Raw genomic sequence first — 9,932 nt, 5'->3', positions numbered from 1 at the left:
AATAGATGCACCAAAATTAGGGGCACATAAATGGTCATTGGATAAACATGTGAATGAAAATGTAATACTGAAGGCTAGATACACTTTCAGGTTGGTTCCACAGGTCGGCGCAATGTTGAGGGCCGGAGGTTCTGCACTGCACGCTATTCGTCGATGTTATATGTTCATGTCATGTTCTCGCCTTTCTTGTTGGGGAAATTATTTACACGATGCAATGATTTTCTCGCACATTGGCCATCTTAATTTTAATTCGAAAATGGCATGTAAATATGCATTTTTTAAATTGCCTAGGCCGGGTCAGAATTCTGGGACTTATGAAATAGAGGAGCAAGAGTCGACCATTCTGCCACCGTGCAGATTCACTTTTCAGCTCCATCACTGATTTCGAAACTGCAAATTTTAAGTTTGTGTCACTTCTAATCATAAAGACAACAAGAACGGTTTTAGTGATTCAGAATATTAATTATGTTTATAATTAGGACAATAAAGTGGAGGAGTCAATTCCCTCGAGGTCTTATCACTAGCTATTAATTCAGGGATGCAGGCAATGTTCCAGGGAGCTGTGTTCAAATCCTGCCAAAGCAGGTGGTGGAATTTCAATTCAATAAAAGATATGAATTAAGAGCAAATGATGATTTAAAAAAAAAATAACTGTGAGCGATTGTGAAGTTCACCAATGTCCTATAGGAATCTAAAATGTCGTCGTTATCTGATCTGGTCTACATGTGAATCCAGAGACACACAACGTTGTTGACTCTTATTTGCCCTTTGAGCAAGTAGGAATGAGAAATAAATATTGGTGTCGGCAGTTTTTGCCCACATTTGGTGAAAATAAAGATATGTTAATGCCTGTTCCAGAGATTTATATCGTTTATTGAATATTAATAGAACAGAATAAGCGATTGGACAGAAGTGATATTTCCTGATCTTTATTGAGCATTCCATGTAGCAAGCGTTCCAAATGGAACATAAACATAGCATGCTACCTGTTATCTAGAGCAGAAGATAACGTAGAATATAGAACAGTGCTGCACAGGAATACGCGCTTTGGCCCATCATGTTGTGCGAAACATGACTCCATATTGAACTAATCCCTTCTACTTGTCCTTGGCCCATATCCCTCCATCTCATGAATATTTATGCTCTTAATTCAAAGTCTCTTAAATGGCATTCACCACTGACTCCAACAGTGCTTGACAGATTTCTACTACTCTCTGTTGAAGCAGAGCATACTGGGGTTATTGACTAAATTTGTAAAGCATGCTGTAATATTTGAATAATAATTACAAACGTACTGACCAGTATGACATTGCAGGAGTAGGCAAGATGAGCTATTGACCGTTACTGCAGGAGCAGGTAAGATAAGCTTTTATTCTTATCAAGAAAAAACACAAACTCAAAACACACCCTCCAGGATGCAACAACATTGAGGAGAGACTAGAGAACCTCCAGCTGTTTTCTATGGCGTGGAGGAGGCTGAGGTGAGACTTGATAGCTGTCTATATATTTATCAGATACGCAAATAGGGTTGATGGTCAAAATCTTTTTCCCCACAGTGGAATTGTGCAAAACGACAGGACATGTATTTGAGGTGAGAGAGTAAAGTTCAAAGCAAAAGTGAAGGGCCACTATTTTACACAGTGTTAAAGTTACAGTAATATCAAAACGACTTAGCAGTGAATCAGACACAAATTTAGTTGTCAAAAGCTGTTTAGAGCCATACAGTCACCCTGAACACCAGTCTTGGACGTGCTGACTCCCCATTTACAGAGATCAACAGCACTTTTATGCTTCAACCACATCATGGTACACAGTTACAGATATTAACACAACGATCCATGGTGATAAGCCAAGAAGTATGTCTTCTGACAGTATATCAGTGGTTGAAATTCCTCATATTTGAGCCTGTGATATATCTTGGTAAGGGTAGAAAGATTATCTTGCTTGCTCCTGGAGTAATGGTAAAGCGGTTATCTCGCCTGCTCCTGCAAAGTCAGGCTGGTCAGCACTTTCGTAAAATTAGTCAACTATCCCAGCATGCTTTTCAAATTTAATCAAAAATCCTCGCTTGCTCTGCTTCAGTTCCCCCATTATGTTCAGAGGCCATGGTCATCCATTGACTCTCGACCACATACAGACAGATTCAATGTGCCTCATTGTCCCTCATCAGGGGGGCGTTCAACAATCTTTTCAGTATGAACATTGGCATCTGGCATTACAGAGGAACTTCGATTATTCGAACGAGATGGGCAGGAACTATTTCGTTCAGATAATGGATTATTCAGTTAATTGATTAAATGGCTTTCCTCTACAGCTCCGATATTTTAAAGTCTGCTCCTTTTAAAGTTCAGGAGTCTGCAGCAGCACACAGCGCGCGAGCCCCGCCCCAACCTCGCCATCCGCCCGCGATCCCCACTCCTAACATCATCCAACACATCCAACAAACCCCTGCCCCAACCTCGTCGAACACCACCCAACCCCGTTCAACACCACCACCCCGTCCCCAACACTGCCCACCCGCCCCAACACCATCCTCCGGCTCCAACACTGTCCCCCAGCCTCAACACCGTCCCCCACACCCAACACCACCCCGCTCCCCTTCCCATCCAACACCGCCACAGCCCTCAACACCCCCCCCCCCGCCCCAACACCGTCCAACACTGCCCCGCGCCCCCGTGCAACACCCCCCCACCGCCAATCTCATCCAAAACCGCCCAATCCCCTGCCCCATGCTATACCACCCCCGGCCTCTAACACTGCTCCCAACAGCTCCCACCTGCAAACCTGTCCAACACCACCCTGCCCCCAACCCCGTTCAACACCATTCCCGCCCTCAACACCGCCCCCATCAACCTCCCACCCCAAGTCCGTCTAACACCGTCCACACCCGCCACCACCCACCCCCCCAACCCCGTACTCACCCGCCGCCTCTCCGGGGCAGCTGAACTGGACTCCAACAACAAGACTGCTGCAGTTACCTTTGTGGCATAAGTCTCTAAACAGCGCGCATGCACACACACATGCAGCCGCGCCCCCTACACATACACACACAGACATACACAGGCGCGCACACACACACACACACACAAAACGTTTTACTGCAACTTTTTGACAGTTTCCACATTTGCCCGATTCAGGACAATGTTGGGGAGATTATGTGGGGAAGGCATGTTTAGCTTAAACCCCTGCACAGAACTCCAGAGAACGCGTGGGGAGAGTGAGAGAGGGCAGGTAGTCAATAATTTGGAGATGGTGCCTGTTTAATCAATGTAAAAAGGAAGACGCAATCACTGTTGGAAACACATCTTTGATGTAATGTTTTCATTGGGACCTCGTGATGTCCTTTAGATAATCTGATTTTTGGATAATTGGCATTCAGGTAATTGAGGTTCCTCTGTACTCTCCTAGTCAAAACTTTACAGCCTGAAATAAAGGCAGCCATAATAACAGCATGCAAGTACAATCACCATGAGGACACCCAATGCATGTGAAAGATACGAGCCCCATGAGCCACCTAGTAGCCAACCTTGCCATCCCAGTAGTTTATAATCGTGAAATCGATTTCAATCTGGCTGGATCTTTTCAATCTCCAGGCGTACATGATTCGCAAGGTTAGTTATATTGTCTTAAGTGTCTGGAATTTCGGTGCAACACCCAGGCCAATAACAACACAGTGGCCACCAGGAACCTGAGCAAATAGTCAAAGGCCAGACGGTTCTGGAAAGCAACAGGAGTACCATTTTTGTTTTCTCCCTTCCACAACAGCTCACTATAAAGTCAGTTTCTCTATGGATTATATGTCAATGTCTTATTATTTAAAATGTGGTCCTGCGCCCTCTCAAAACACACGAATCCATTTGTCAAGTAGGTATACATGTCTAAGGCCCGTTCTTCAGCACAACACCTTTTTACAGCATTCACAAATGTTTGTTACTTCTGTGGTAACAATCATTTCTGCACACTTGCATCGGCATTTCAGGATTGTCACACATTCTTAACTCGTATCGAAAGATCCATGAGAGTTACTTACTTCTCCACGTATAGTCCCGATGCCTCGGATAGTGCTTGATCACCAAGTTCACCAAAGAAAGACAAGGTCACAAGCATCACCAAGAGAAATGTATCAGTTCAGTATTCTCAGCTAAACTTCCTTTTCATTAATCGCCACTTCAACCCATTCTGTAATGTTGTTTGTTCTTTCTCTAAGTTTACCTATATACCATAAGTTTTCTTTATGGCTCATTCTATGCATTTCATATGGTATAATGTAAATTTGATCAAATTCAAAATTATGTTTTGAGACGTCCTATAACAATAACTCTTCTAATAAGTTTATACATCTTGGGCCAAATCCATGCATGTGATGGGGACAAAAGGCAGAATCCCCGTGATCACAAAGCTACTTATGGTGAACAGTACCGAGGTTGGCACAATCCCATTTTTACATGGCTGCCCCACCTCTTCCATCCAAAGGCTCCGAGGGAAGGGCCCGATCAAAAACGAATAAAAACGTTCTGAAGCTTATCAAATAGAATTATGCAATGGTACAAAGACTTTACTGCCCATGCGGTGCCAGGGTCTGGGATGTTGACGATCAGGTTTTCAGGATTCTGAACAGGAGGGTGAGCAGCCAGAAATCGTGGTACATATTGGCAACAATAATATAGACAGAAAAGGTATTGAGGATCTGAAAAGTGACAATAGAGAGGAAGGTTGGAAGCTCAAGAGCAGGACGAGTAGAGTAGTTATCTCGTGATTGCTACCGGAGCCATGAGATAAAGAGGTAAGGAACCATTAGAGAATGCTGCGAAACACTTGGCTGCGAGGCTGGTGCAGGAGGGAGGGCTTCAAATACATAGACTATTGGGATACCTTCTGGGGAAGATGGGACCTGTACATGAAGGATGGGTTGCACCTGAGGGGCACAAATGTCCTTTGTGGGAGATTTTCTCCTATGGTTCGGGAGGATTTAAACGAGTTTGGCGGGGGGGGGGGGGGGGGGGGGGGGGGGGAGTGTGTGGGAATCAGAGCCGCATATCTGAGAAGGGGGCAGTTCCGGTGGGTGCTGTGACAGGATGTACTGAATCTATCAGGAAGGTTTCTCACGCGATGAAACAAAGGGATCAGTTTAAGTGGGTCTGTTTAACGCAAAGAGTGTCAGAAATAAGAGTAAAAAACTTAAACCATCGATCAGTACTTAGGAATATGATGTTGTGGCCATAACGGAGAGGTGAGTTTCACAGGGTCAGGAATGGTTGCTTGATGTTCCAGGGTTTGGAACGTTTAAAAAGAACAGGGAGGGTGGAAAAAGAGGAGTGCGTGTAGCATTGCTAATCAGAGAGTGCATCACAGCTACAGAAACGAAGGTTGTTGAGGAAGGTTTATGTACTGAGTCAGTATGGGTTGAAGGTAGGAACAGCAAGGGAACAGTCTTGGCGTTTTTTCTCCAGATCCCCTAATAGCAGGCAGAACTCATAGGTGGGCAGAGTTTGGGAATATGCAGATGTAGCAGGGTTGTTGTGATGAGTGATTTCAACTTTCCCAATATCGACTGGAACTTCCTTAGTACAGATGGTTTGGATGGAACCGTTTTTGTCAGGTGTGTTCATGAGGGTTTCCTTACTCAGTATGTAGATAGACCGAGGAGGGGAAAGGCCATTTTGGATTTGGTGATTAGCAATGAGCCAGGATAGGTGTCAGCTCTCACAGTGGGAGAACACTTTGGTGACAGTGATCACAACTGCCTCACATTTACTTAAGCCTTGGAGAGGGAAAGGAGCAGTTACCGAGAGAAGATATTTCATTGAAGTAAGAGAAATTATGACGCTATCAGACAGGAGTTGCAAAGTACAGACTGGTATTAATTGTTCCACAGAAAGGGCATAGTAGACTTGTAGAGACTGTTTAAGGAGCAGTGTAAAGAAGGTTTACCAGGATGCTGCCTGGACTGGAGGGCTTACCTTATGAAAAGAGGTTGACTAAGCTCAGACTTTTCTCTCTGTAGAGAGGAGGAAGAGTGATCACCTGATCGAGGTATAAAAGATGGATAGAGGAATGGATAGAGTCAATAGCCAGAGTCGTTTTTCCCAGAGCAGGATTGACTGGCACAAGGGGTCATAGTTTTAAGATATTAGAAGAAAGGAATAGAGGGGATGTCAGAGGAAGACTCTTTACACAGGGAGTTGTGAATGTGAATGCATGGAACGCGTTGCCAGCGGTGTTGGTGGAAGCTGAGTCACTAACGGCATTTAAATGACTGCTGGACATGCACATGGATAGTAGTGAATTGTTGGGGGGGGGGGGGGGGGCGGGGAGTGGGTAGTTTAAATTATTTTATTTTACATTAGGATTAATCCTCAGCATAACATCGTGGGCCAAAGACCCTATTCTGTGCTGCACTTTTCTATGTTCTATATTCTACCCTATAAGTCGCTGTTTCTCGCCATGGAGCTGAGTTACAAACACCGAGTAAAAGCCCCCCTCATTTTTGCAATAAATGTGGAAGTTTTAATCATAACTCACAATCCCATTCCCGAAGCAGGCAATAGTACCACTTTTGGTTTCGTATTGAAGTCATTTGGTTATGGTAACCCAGTCAATGGGGTCCATCGCAGGCTTACCCCCTTTTATCAAACATTGTCTGAGCTCGACGAATTTGGCAAACTTAGGGATAGATTCCTGCAGTAATTAAACACACCTTTCTCAAAACCACGGACATTGTGTCATTACATCTGTTATATTGCAGCCTTTCTGTCTACAGGCAATTCTTCCGTGCCTTGGGAGATTAAATAACCGAAGTAAAGAACTTATAGTTTTCCCAATCTGAGTTTTCTTAAAAGCTGGCTTTTAACTCTCAGTGCTGCGGTATTTCAGGACTAAATATAGTGCCTCATGACGTCCCGGTTTTGATACAGAAGCCAGGAAGATATCATCAACATACTGGAGTATCAGACTGCCATAGGGCAGATCAATCACCCTGAGGACCTCACTCATTGCACCGTGAAAGATGTCTCGACTATAATGGAGTCCTTGGGAAAGTCTTGTCCCGGTATACTGTTTATTCCCTGTGGCAAATGCAAACGTATCTTGGGAATCACGATGGAGGAGGATGGACCAGAATCCATTTGCAATATCTAGTTGCATAAAGATTTTGTCGGTCGGGGAGAGCCTATTTAAGATTAGGGATGGATTGGCAACTATAGGTTGCGATTTAGTAGTGACAATTTATGGGGGCATGCATTCGACTGTGAGACGGTAACTCTGATCAGGTTAACTGACTGGTCAGATAGGGGAATTAGTGGTACTCATAGCATCTCGGAGAATTCCCTGCTCCACTCGTCCTTCCACAATTTACACAATAGCCCTCCGAAAGGCCAAATCTTAATTGAGTTTGGTCACTAGAATACATTAACGCAGAAGGGATGCCAGCTGTGGAGGTAGCTTTGAAGTTTGAGACTTTATTTGTCTGAGAGTCAGAGAATGCAGAATGCAACTTTGCAAAAATACAAAGCTCGACGGTAATGTAAGTTCTTAAAATGCCACAAAGTATTGGCGAAGCAACACAAACATATTAAAGGCAAAAAAGTGTATCATGAAGTGCCATTGAACTATTAATGTACAGGAAGGACTCTGATATTGTGCTAAACTCCTCGTACGGTTTGCCCTGTAAACCTGTGCTTTGTTTCAGAATGGCATATTCATAAAAGCGATTTAACAGTAGAATCAGTCACATAGATGGATGACTGTGTAAAGTTACGAACGTTCAGAAGTCTCCTGTGGCTATTCTACTCTGAAATAGACACTCAGTTTTGGGCATTGTTGAAAAGCATAGCTTCTCAGACGAAAATAGAAGAGACTGTTGTATCTTAGTAAGCAGACTGCATCTTATGCTCGATGTAGCCTGACAGAATTTGAAGAATAATTGTTACAGGTGGCTCTCCTGTGAAGGGCAGAGACAGAAGATTCTGCAGCAGTGAACATGAATTTAGAATTGTATGTGGGGTTTTTTTCGTGCCTGTATTAAGGTCGTTTCAAGAATGTTGAGCATACTGTTGAAGGGGAGAGTGACAAACTTGGAATTATTGTACACATTGGTAGATGTGACATAAACAAGACAAAACATGACTCAGGGAAAAGAGTAAGGATTTACATAATGAATATAAGAGGTAACATAGAAAGTTTTTAAAAAAAGAATCTTGAAAGTAGTTTTTTTTTGTCTTACTCCTGGTGCCAAGTTAAATGAACGAAAGAGATTAAATGAGACAGATCGACGGCTAAAGGTGTTGTAAAGTTCAACGATTTAGGTTCTTGGATCATTAGATTTCTTCTCCGGCAGAAAAAAGACCTGTTCAAAAAGGATGCGTTTTACTTTTACTTATCCTATTGGTAAGGATTGCTAATTCCATGAATTGAGACTGTAGACCTTCAGATAGATAAAATGGAGGGATCCTAAGTAACAGAGTTGATCAGAATAGGCATAAGGATGGGTTTGAGTCTGTAAAGAACGAATTAATTAGAAGACACAAACAAGATCGCATCAGAGAACAGTCACTCTGAAGAATTAAAATAAAATTATTTCAATACAAGGTGTCTTTCAGGTCAGGCCAACGAACTCAGAGCATGTTTGGTAATATGGGATTGGGTCATCTTCGTCATTACAGAAACTTGGTTGGGGCGTGGACAGGACTGCGAATTCAATGTTCCATGTTTCAGGTGTCACCGAAAGTATAGAGAAAGATACAAAACATGAGTAGGAGTGGTATTTTTGATTATGAAAAACATGACTGCGGCAAACAAGAGAAGGTAGTTCTGAAATATTGTCCAATGAAAATATATGCATTGAAATTAGAAACAGCAAATGAATAATCATCTCGTTCGGGCTGTACGATAGATCTCCCAATAGTCAAAGTGAATTTGAGTGATAAAAATGTGGAGAAATCTCAGGTTAACATCTGAATAATAATGTTGTAACTGTCAGTGTTCGTTGTTTTCTCAACAAAGACTGGGACAACCATAATGTTAGAGGTTTGAATTATGAAGAACTTGTGAATTGTGTTTAAGAAAAGCTCCTACTAAAAAATCTCGCCCTTCTCTTGGGTAAAAAGACAGGGCACGTGACTGATGTGATAGTAGGTGAACGCTTTTGCGTCTAGTGATCATTATTCTATTTATGTTCAAATAGTTAGAGGAAAAGATAAGCCTTCCATTAAAACTGAAACTTTTAATTGAAGTAAACCAAAAATTAATGGCATAAAACAACGATCAAACTTGATTGCAGTAGACTGCTCACAGGTAAAAGGACGGCTGCTAAGTGGGAAGCATTCAAAAGTATAACCAGAGTTCAGGGTTCGAGTGAAAGTCAAGCCTACAAGATAAGAGAACAATCGGTGAATAAAATGTCGAGAATCTAGTTAAGATTATAAAAAGCAACATACATTAGACACGAACAATTGAGTTCAAATGAATCCTTTGGAAATTGTAAGGAGAGTCGGGGCATTATTCGAGCTTGATCGGGAATACATGCCAAGCTACGAGGTAGACTTGTTAAATAACGGTAATGATAATCCAAAGCGATTCTACAAGTGCATAAGAGAAAGAGAGTAACCAGAGAGAGAGCACGGCCTGTAAAAATCAACGAGGTCGTCTTTGTGTTGAAATTCGGGAGATGTGAGCGATATTAAATTATATTTTGCAATAAGACAGTGAGATGCTGACAGACTGGAGAATGCCTAATATTGTGCTTTGGTGAAAGAAGGAATGCAAGGAGAAGCGGGGAAGTTATATACCTGTGAATCTGACTTCAGTGCTGGATGTGATTTTGGAAGGATGGCTTTGCATGCATTTGGAGACGGAAGGAATGATCCAGGATAGTCAGCATTCTTTTGTGCGAGGCAAATCGTGTTTTACAAGCTTCAAATGTCTTCTGATTTCGG

This window comes from Chiloscyllium plagiosum, unplaced genomic scaffold (assembly GCF_037043375.1).
Source record: "Chiloscyllium plagiosum isolate Xiang-an unplaced genomic scaffold, Cpla_swu_hap1 HiC_scaffold_35, whole genome shotgun sequence".
In the NCBI taxonomy this organism is placed as follows: Eukaryota; Metazoa; Chordata; class Chondrichthyes; order Orectolobiformes; family Hemiscylliidae; genus Chiloscyllium; species Chiloscyllium plagiosum.
This window is presented reverse-complemented; position numbering follows the sequence as displayed.